Here is a 10760-nt window from a genome sequence, read left to right as displayed (position 1 = left end):
GGCACGTGGACCATTTGAAACCGTGAAGAAGGGAGTCCATCATGCGTTCAAAAGTGGCAGGAGCGTTACATAGACCGAACGGAATCACTTTGAATTGATAAAGACCGTCGGGTGTTACAAAAGCAGTCTTCTCGCGGTCTAGATCTTCCAATGAAATCTGCCAGTAGCCGGAGCGAAGGTCAATAGAGGAGAAATAGCGAGCACCGTGGAGGCAGTCAAGGGCGTCATCAATCCGAGGTAGGGGACACAACATTATAGCTGCCCATTATTGAAGCCTGTTCGTCTTTTCTGCTGGAAATTTCGCCGCCCGATGCGTCATATTCTACCGCACAATTTTTACTGCGAATCTGTCTTTGGATAGAATCCCGGGATGTTTTTCGCGTCCGTCGACAGAAAACTATCATAAACAGTGGCTCATACCCCCCGTAAGCACTCATCCCCCAGCAAGTAAGCAAATAATGCAATGGCTCATAGCCCCGTAAGGCAGAGGCTACAAACATTTAGCTCATACCGACACGTGGCTCGTACCTACGTAACACGTGGCTCATTCCAGTCCTGACGCTCCTTCCTGTTCTGATCCTTTTTTTCCCGTCCTTGGTTCCGTCTTAACCCTACGGAATGCGAAACATCTATTGCGATAGCAAATTAGTGGATACGAAGTAAGAATAGTAGTTTTGTCGGACGCATGATTTTATAAACATAGGCATATTAACTCAATTAACAAGCATGGTGTCACACGCGCACAAGCAGACATGAACACTTCTCACTCGATGACCGCGGACACTCGCTGTCAAAACTCTGGAGTGAGGAAGCGCGGTAGCAGCAGCGAGCGAATTGACCTTCGTGCTGCCGCTCGCATCAAGGCGAACTAAGCTAAAGCTCAGCGCACAGCGGACTGCCCGCCCCTCCCTAACCTCACCCCGGCGCCATGCTGCCTGGGCGGGCGCGCACTCGAGCGGGCGCGCTGTATCTTGAAAGCCATCTGCGTCGGGACACAGTCCGCCGTGCGCTGTGTTGTCGCGGCCGCCCGGAGTAGAACGCGCCCCCCTCCCTACCCTCCCCCCGGAGCGTTGCGAGTGACGGAAGCCGTACGCTTCCTTCCCGTTTCCCGCCCTTGCGTGCGGTAGATAGAGCCGCGATCCCCAGCTCACTCTGGTACGCTTTCACTCGCACATACCATATACAGCGCGCAGCGACGATTTTATCGCCGTTGGACTTCATACGGAACTTCACGGCGACGGCAGAAATGCGCCTGGAGTGTCCATATAATTGCTGTCGCAATAATACGAGCATATGGGTTCTGCCCACGCGGCTGCACTAATTTCCGACCCGCGCGGGCGAATCATTAAAAAAAAAGAAATAAAATTTTGTGTAGGATTAACACCTGCAAGCATCCTATTTTCCCACGAACTGTACCTGAGTGGAATGGTCTCCCTAGCGATGTCGTGGATGCAGCAGCAGTGCCTTCATTTTTAGCGCAGCTGAAAAAAATTGTAACAATTTTTAACAGCGGAGCTGTTTAAGCTTGAGTTCCAGTCGTGCGGGGTGTCGCTCAAAACCCGGCGCAGCAAAGTGGAAAGGAGGAAAATGCTACGCCAAGATGTGTGAGGGGAAGTCGCGAGGAGGCAATGAGCCGACGAGCAGGTGTGGGGGCGGGGCTTAGAGGAGTGACGAGAATAGCCAACACCATCTAGGTGGTGTTGGGATAGGCAATGGGCAGTGCGCCTCGCTGCTATTGCGACTCGGGGTCGGGGACGAGAGACGGAGTCTTGAAGCAGGCGAAGAGGAGACGAAAGCTTTAGACAATATGTACAAATATGTACAGAAATAGCAGTAATAGCAGGTAATAGCTGGTAATAGCTGCCATTAGCTGGGGATAGCTGGTCAAAGCAGTAAGAGCTGGTAAGAGCGCACCAGACCGACGGGGCGGCCGGTGGCGACTCTCTGGCTTAACAATGGTCCGGTTCTTCCTTAAATCCCCTTGGCGGCGGCTCCTCGTCGACAGGAGGAAGAGGGGACGGTTGCTGACGTCACTCGCGTCGCATTGTGTCGTCGCGTCCCCCTGGCGACTCGTCGACAGGACCCCGAGGGACGGGTGGCGATGATGGCCGGGGCTGCTTGCACGTCGGCAGGACACAGACGGGGCAGTTGCCGAGGTCCCCCCGCGCCGTATTGTGTCGTCGCATCCCCTTGGCGACTCGTTGACAGGATCCAGACGGGGCGGTTGCTGAGGCACCCGCGTCGCATTGTGTCGCCGCATCCCGTTGGCGACTAGTCGGCAGGACCGAGAGGGACGGGTGGCGATGAAGGCAGGTGCTATGGCACAACAGCGCCCCCGCCGCCAGACAATGCATCCAGAGGTCGAGCTGTCCGACGCAGCTCGGAAGATTGGATGCGCCGGTTGAGCGACGTCTAGGATGGTTTGGAGGTATCGGCTCTGCGCTTTTCCCGCCGGTGGTCTTTTATGCTGCTCGGTCCTGATAATGTCCACTGGAACGACCGAGAATCAACAACGCCAAACCACTCCGGCCAAAGCAAGCACCCTCCGAATGCTCTTCAAACCGCCAGACCAAAATCATCGAACAAAGCATTTTCCGAGATCTGGCTACGCTAAACAAAACAAAACAACAACAAAAAAAATCCCGAACAACACGAGACACGTATCGGAGAGTGAAATTCGAAATGCGGACCTCCCTTTTTTTTTTTTCTTTAATTGTCAATGCGCGAGTCTTAATCGAATCAGAATTACGTCGCAAGCGATTCTCAACTGTAATGCGGGCGGGTTGGCAAAGATCAAGGTTGCCGAAGATGACTTAATTTTGCCCCCGAAAGCCATGACGCAAAGGCTGAACGCAACTAATCTGTGCGCCACTTTGCAATAGTATACGGAACGAAATCCGATAACTGCAAATGCCAACCAAAAGAGCCCGTCGCTTAGTGCTGTCTAAATGCACTCGGCGAAACGAGTACCACAATTATAAAGCACAGAAGCGGTCCTAACAAAAAAACAAACAAATACTAAAACTCACACTACTGACACGAAAGCAAAGGTGAATCAAAATTATACACTGACACAACTAACGCGTACAATACACAAACAAGTCATAATCTAAATTAAGCATTTAGGCTTTGTCTAGCCTAGGTAAACGTAAAAACAACAAAACTTGAAAACACTGACGCTTTCGCTACTCAAGCGTCCAGCAATCAGGTAATCAGTACAAAATGATCAACAACTTAACTGTCGTGTCTCGCGAAAAGAAAGGCCCAAAACATAAAACAAGGCGCTCTTAACATCTCAAAAAAACACACACACAGAAAATGTAATACTAAAATGACATAGAACGGAATCGGCGCTCAAAGTACGATTTTCTCAATCACTTGGTGTTCGCAAACACACCCTTTCAGACGCGCTCGAGCGGGTCGACCATTCTCGGGTCTAAGAGTTGTCCACTCGCGACACCAGAACAAAGCTGATTTGCACAAAGTTCCTACAGTAGCCGTGACATTCACACTACTGCCTCCAAACCCTCGGGGAGCGGCGCATCCACGGACCCGCGAGCGCGCGGTCCCTTTGTCCGCTAGGCCGTCGCCTTTCCTTCCCCCAGGAAGGGAGCGGCCATTTAAGCAGACTTTCGAGCATACCCGACGCTTCGCTACGTTCCTCTGCTTACAATGCCTTGACACCACTAAGAACTGGCGGCATTTGCGACGTCTGAATTCATGTGCAAACCTTTCTCTACAAACGCGCGTCACGCCTATTACAGATCTGAGCAGCCGCCTAACTTTCGGATTTAGCCTATTCCGCTTTTTCTCAACGTGTTGGCGGTTGGCGCGCTTGACCTGGCTCGTATCGCCGCCCGAGTTCGACTTTCTCGGCTTGCGCCTTCGTCGTTTGCCCTCGGCGCGGCTCGCAAAGCTCGCGGTCTTGGCACTCGTACTCGCAGGTGCCCTGCCTTCTCGTCGCAACGACATAGCTCCGGGCGGCAAAACCAAGCTAGGCTCGTGGTCGTCGCTAGATGTCTGTACCTCTGACAGAACATGACTGCATCCGACGCCATCTGAGCTAGCCGGCTCGCCCTGCGGTCTATCGTTGACTAGCTTGAGTGTGTCGCTGCCATCAAAAGGGCGCAGAATTTCTTTCTGGCCTTCGTCGTCGGCCACAATTTCCAAAGCGGCTTCTTTAGACGGCGACACAACAATGTGTTCCCGCTGGTCGATAAGCGTGTGCAACAATGGCACCATAGCATTTCCCTGGCGTACTGAGCTAGTAGCCTTCTCAATACGCGGTCTCTCCTTGACAGGCTCGGCATTGTGGCTATCAAATTGGTTCTGGCAGTCGGCCTGACTTACAGCATCAAAATGACTCAACAAAGCCTTCTTAGCTTCATCGTAGTCCCGCTTCTCCTCATCAAGCAGGCTTTCCAAAACGCACGCGAGACTACAAGGGAGCAACAGGATCAACCGCTCGGACCAGAGGTCCCGGTTGACACCTTCTCCTTCGCACACTTTTTCAAAACCAGCAAGAAAGTTAACCATATTCTCGCCCGCCCTGAAGATGTGGAGATGATATCGTGCTGTGCGCCATATCCATGTTTGGTTCTGTCGACGGCTCTCTCGCCTTGCCTTTTCCTCGGGACTTACGTGCTCTTTCGCTTCTAGCTCGCGCCTCTCACGTCTCTCGCGTTCTTTTGCCTATAGCCTTCGCTCCACAATCATCTCCCAAGCCTCTTCGGCTTCCTCGGTCGACACGTCCTCTGCTCGCATCACGTCGAGAATCGCTTTCCTTGCTTTTTCGGAGCCGGCGGAAATGCCCAACTCCTAGCAAATTTGAATGAGGTCCTGAACTTGGAATTCCTCCATCGCGATCTCGTTCCTCGTGTTTCTGCCCACAAAATTTACCTTACTTCAAACTAAATCCACTATTTAAAGAAGGCAAATTAATAAATCATAGTCTACCAAAAAACAAAACACTCTACTAACATCTGCCTGTGCTAGAGAGGTCTGGCGACCTGAGAAGCAAACATCGGGCACTCACCCGGCCAAAGTGGTTGACGCCGGTCGGTCTGGTAGCTGCCATCGAGCGGTGTAGCAGGCGTCTTCGGTCCTCGTATCTCGCAGCTTGCCATCCGCTGTTCAGATACTGGTTCGCCAATCCCATAGCTGCCATCCACTATTGCGACTCGGGGTCGGGGACGAGAGACGGAGTCTTGAAGCAGGCGAAGAGGAGACGAAAGCTTTATACAATATGTACAAATATGTACAGAAATAGCAGTAATAGCAGGTAATAGCTGGTAATAGCTGCCATTAGCTGGGGATAGCTGGTCAAAGCAGTAAGAGCTGGTAAGAGCGCACCAGACCGACGGGGCGGCCGGTGGCGACTCTCTGGCTTAACAATGGTCCGGTTCTTCCTTAAATCCCCTTGGCGGCGGCTCCTCGTCGACAGGAGGAAGAGGGGACGGTTGCTGACGTCACTCGCGTCGCATTGTGTCGTCGCGTCCCCCTGGCGACTCGTCGACAGGACCCCGAGGGACGGGTGGCGATGATGGCCGGGGCTGCTTGCACGTCGGCAGGACACAGACGGGGCAGTTGCCGAGGTCCCCCCGCGCCGTATTGTGTCGTCGCATCCCCTTGGCGACTCGTTGACAGGATCCAGACGGGGCGGTTGCTGAGGCACCCGCGTCGCATTGTGTCGCCGCATCCCGTTGGCGACTAGTCGGCAGGACCGAGAGGGACGGGTGGCGATGAAGGCAGGTGCTATGGCACAACAGCGCCCCCGCCGCCAGACAATGCATCCAGAGGTCGAGCTGTCCGACGCAGCTCGGAAGATTGGATGCGCCGGTTGAGTGACGTCTAGGATGGTTTGGAGGTATCGGCTCTGCCGCTTTTCCCGCCGGTGGTCTTTTATGCTGCTCGGTCCTGATAATGTCCACTGGAACGACCGAGAATCAACAACGCCAAACCACTCCGGCCAAAGCAAGCACCCTCCGAATGCTCTTCAAACCGCCAGACCAAAATCATCGAACAAAGCATTTTCCGAGATCTGGCTACGCTAAACAAAACAAAACAACAACAAAAAAAAAATCCCGAACAACACGAGACACGTATCGGAGAGTGAAATTCGAAATGCGGACCTCCCTTTTTTTTTTTTCTTTAATTGTCAATGCGCGAGTCTTAATCGAATCAGAATTACGTCGCAAGCGATTCTCAACTGTAATGCGGGCGGGTTGGCAAAGATCAAGGTTGCCGAAGATGACTTAATTTTGCCCCCGAAAGCCATGACGCAAAGGCTGAACGCAACTAATCTGTGCGCCACTTTGCAAAAGTATACGGAACGAAATCCGATAACTGCAAATGCCAACCAAAAGAGCCCGTCGCTTAGTGCTGTCTAAATGCACTCGGCGAAACGAGTACCACAATTATAAAGCACAGAAGCGGTCCTAACTAAAAAACAAACAAATACTAAAACTCACACTACTGACACGAAAGCAAAGGTGAATCAAAATTATACACTGACACAACTAACGCGTACAATACAAAAAACAAGTCATAATCTAAATTAAGCATTTAGGCTTTGTCTAGCCTAGGTAAACGTAAAAACAACAAAACTTGAAAACACTGACGCTTTCGCTACTCAAGCGTCCAGCAATCAGGTAATCAGTACAAAATGATCAACAACTAAACTGTCGTGTCTCGCGAAAAGAAAGGCCCACAACATAAAACAAGGCGCTCTTAACATCTCAAAAAAAAAAAAAAAACACACACACGGCAGAAAATGTAATACTAAAATGACATAGAACGGAATCGGCGCTCAAAGTACGATTTTCTCAATCACTTGGTGTTCGCAAACACACCCTTTCAGACGCGCTCGAGCGGGTCGACCATTCTCGGGTCTAAGAGTTGTCCAGTCGCGACACCAGAACAAAGCTGATTTGCACAAAGTTCCTACAGTAGCCGTGACATTCACACTACTGCCTCCAAACCCTCGGGGAGCGGCGCATCCACGGACCCGCGAGCGCGCGGTCCCTTTGTCCGCTAGGCCGTCGCCTTTCCTTCCCCCAGGAAGGGAGCGGCCATTTAGGCAGACTTTCGAGCATACCCGACGCTTCGCTACGTTCCTCTGCTTACAATGCCTTGACACCACTAAGAACTGGCGGCATTTGCGACGTCTGAATTCATGCGCAAACCTTTCTCTACAAACGCGCGTCACGCCTATTACAGATCTGAGCAGCCGCCTAACTTTCGGATTTAGCCTATTCCGCTTTTTCTCAACGTGTTGGCGGTTGGCGCGCTTGACCTGGCTCGTATCGCCGCCCGAGTTCGACTTTCTCGGCTTGCGCCTTCGTCGTTTGCCCTCGGCGCGGCTCGCAAAGCTCGCGGTCTTGGCACTCGTACTCGCAGGTGCCCTGCCTTCTCGTCGCAACGACATAGCTCCGGGCGGCAAAACCAAGCTAGGCTCGTGGTCGTCGCTAGATGTCTGTACCTCTGACAGAACATGACTGCATCCGACGCCATCTGAGCTAGCCGGCTCGCCCTGCGGTCTATCGTTGACTAGCCTGAGTGTGTCGCTGCCATCAAAAGGGCGCAGAATTTCTTTCTGGCCTTCGTCGTCGGCCACAATTTCCAAAGCGGCTTCTTTAGACGGCGACACAACAATGTGTTCCCGCTGGTCGATAAGCGTGTGCAACAATGGCACCATAGCATTTCCCTGGCGTACTGAGCTAGTAGCCTTCTCAATACGCGGTCTCTCCTTGACAGGCTCGGCATTGTGGCTATCAAATTGGTTCTGGCAGTCGGCCTGACTTACAGCATCAAAATGACTCAACAAAGCCTTCTTAGCTTCATCGTAGTCCCGCTTCTCCTCATCAAGCAGGCTTTCCAAAACGCACGCGAGACTACAAGGGAGCAACAGGATCAACCGCTCGGACCAGAGGTCCCGGTTGACACCTTCTCCTTCGCACACTTTTTCAAAACCAGCAAGAAAGTTAACCATATTCTCGCCCGCCCTGAAGGTGTGGAGATGATATCGTGCTGTGCGCCATATCCATGTTTGGTTCTGTCGACGGCTCTCTCGCCTTGCCTTTTCCTCGGGACTTACGTGCTCTTTCGCTTCTAGCTCGTGCCTCTCACGTCTCTCGCGTTCTTTTGCCTCTAGCCTTCGCTCCACAATCATTTCCCAAGCCTCTTCGGCTTCCTCGGTCGACACGTCCTCTGCTCGCATCACGTCGAGAATCGCTTTCCTTGCTTTTTCGGAGCCGGCGGAAATGCCCAACTCCTAGCAAATTTGAATGAGGTCCTGAACTTGGAATTCCTCCATCGCGATCTCGTTCCTCGTGTTTCTGCCCACAAAATTTACCTTACTTCAAACTAAATCCACTATTTAAAGAAGGCAAATTAATAAATCATAGTCTACCAAAAAACAAAACACTCTACTAACATCTGCCTGTGCTAGAGAGGTCTGGCGACCTGAGAAGCAAACATCGGGCACTCACCCGGCCAAAGTGGTTGACGCCGGTCGGTCTGGTAGCTGCCATCGAGCGGTGTAGCAGGCGTCTTCGGTCCTCGTATCTCGCAGCTTGCCATCCGCTGTTCAGATACTGGTTCGCCAATCCCATAGCTGCCATCCACTATTGCGACTCGGGGTCGGGGACGAGAGACGGAGTCTTGAAGCAGGCGAAGAGGAGACGAAAGCTTTATACAATATGTACAAATATGTACAGAAATAGCAGTAATAGCAGGTAATAGCTGGTAATAGCTGCCATTAGCTGGGGATAGCTGGTCAAAGCAGTAAGAGCTGGTAAGAGCGCACCAGACCGACGGGGCGGCCGGTGGCGACTCTCTGGCTTAACAATGGTCCGGTTCTTCCTTAAATCCCCTTGGCGGCGGCTCCTCGTCGACAGGAGGAAGAGGGGACGGTTGCTGACGTCACTCGCGTCGCATTGTGTCGTCGCGTCCCCCTGGCGACTCGTCGACAGGACCCCGAGGGACGGGTGGCGATGATGGCCGGGGCTGCTTGCACGTCGGCAGGACACAGACGGGGCAGTTGCCGAGGTCCCCCCGCGCCGTATTGTGTCGTCGCATCCCCTTGGCGACTCGTTGACAGGATCCAGACGGGGCGGTTGCTGAGGCACCCGCGTCGCATTGTGTCGCCGCATCCCGTTGGCGACTAGTCGGCAGGACCGAGAGGGACGGGTGGCGATGAAGGCAGGTGCTATGGCACAACACTGCGCAGCTGTTCGGCGTGCGCTAGGCGGGATCAGTGTCCAATCTGTCCAATTTACCGATAAGATTGGCAGACATCAGAAAGTGCTCTCTCCCGAGGAAGAAGAGGAGTGTCGGCGAAGGAAGTGGGAAGCCGATCGTGAGCGTGTCAAGCGGCGTCGAGAAGATCCGGAATTCCGGGCGAGGGCTGCCGAAGCAGGCAAAGGAGGGCTGAAGATCCCGAGTTGCGGGCCAGGAAAGTCGCTGCCGATCGACAACACGACGCAACCCGCCGCAAAGAGAGAAGACTCGCAGCCCAGCGGCGAAGATATTCTGATCCCGGCTGGCCAAGTTAAAGCTATGCAAAATGCCAAGTTAAAGCTATAGAAAAAGCCAAGTTATAGCTAGTGAAGACCACCAGCTCCGCTGTTTCCTCAGTCTTCGCATCTCAATTGCGAAGATGGCCGAATTTTTGTCACCGTATCTGTTCTTATGCTTTTGTTGTTCTGACGTTAGCACATCTTTCAGTATACGTTAGGCATTGTATAATATTATTTGTATTTCAATAAGTATGTTCCCAATTGTGCGTTCAGAGTTTTTTTTTTTTTTTTTGGGGGGGGGGCAACACTTTTGTATAACATTACAGTGTGCTATAATGTATTTTGTTCAACCAGAGAGACATTGTCTCACTGCCCACTCCTACATACGGCCTTATTCTAAGGCCAGCAGAAACCTTGTAAATAAATAAAATACTGTATTTTAAATAATTAAACAAGCACCATAAAGTGGTTCGATGGCAGGATTCGAACACAGGACGTCCAGTACAGAAGCCCGATATTGAAAACATGCCACCGACGCATGCATCGACAAGCAGCATAGAACACTTATTCGTGAATCTTTATTGTCATCAAGAATGAAAAGGTCACTAAGCGGCCAGGAGCCTGGAGGCCCTGGCGGCCTCGTCAGCCCACTGGACGACCCGTTGTTGTTGATCCGGGTCCGAACTGAGCGCCTCTCAATCCTTAGTATTTAAAATGGCGAGCCTTCGCGGTAAGGGGTCGGCCGGGCAGGCCCATACCATATGACTAATGTCCACTCACCTGTCGTGGCACCAGGGGCAGACTTTAGAGTATTCCCCAGCATACCTCCTTGAATATAGCTTTCAGTTGGAGAAGGTGGCCGTTTGAAATCTCCACCAAGTGGCTTCTTATCCCTAATTGTTTTGTCTTCTGCAGGGCATTGCTTCCTGCTCAGACGACAGTGGGCGGTGATCTCCTGAAAGAAGACCATCCGATCCCTCAGCGATCCCAGGTCGTAGTGGCCATAAGCTCGGTCGGCAATATCTCGCGCGATGAGTGGGTTACTTCGTTCTCGGGCAGTGATGAATGCGCCGGTGCCCACATACTTTTGAAGGGGCGCCAGTATGAGTTTCGTTTTAGGATGTTATAAGCTTCGGCGGAGGTGCGCCCTTTAGAGTAGGTCCAAGTATAAACCCCAAGCACGATAACGTAGGAGCCGCGCGCCGTAGGATGATGAGTGAAAGCTTCCGGGGGTCAGCCGAC

Source organism: Dermacentor silvarum, chromosome 5 (assembly GCF_013339745.2).
Source record: "Dermacentor silvarum isolate Dsil-2018 chromosome 5, BIME_Dsil_1.4, whole genome shotgun sequence".
Taxonomy (NCBI): Eukaryota; Metazoa; Arthropoda; class Arachnida; order Ixodida; family Ixodidae; genus Dermacentor; species Dermacentor silvarum.
This window is presented reverse-complemented; position numbering follows the sequence as displayed.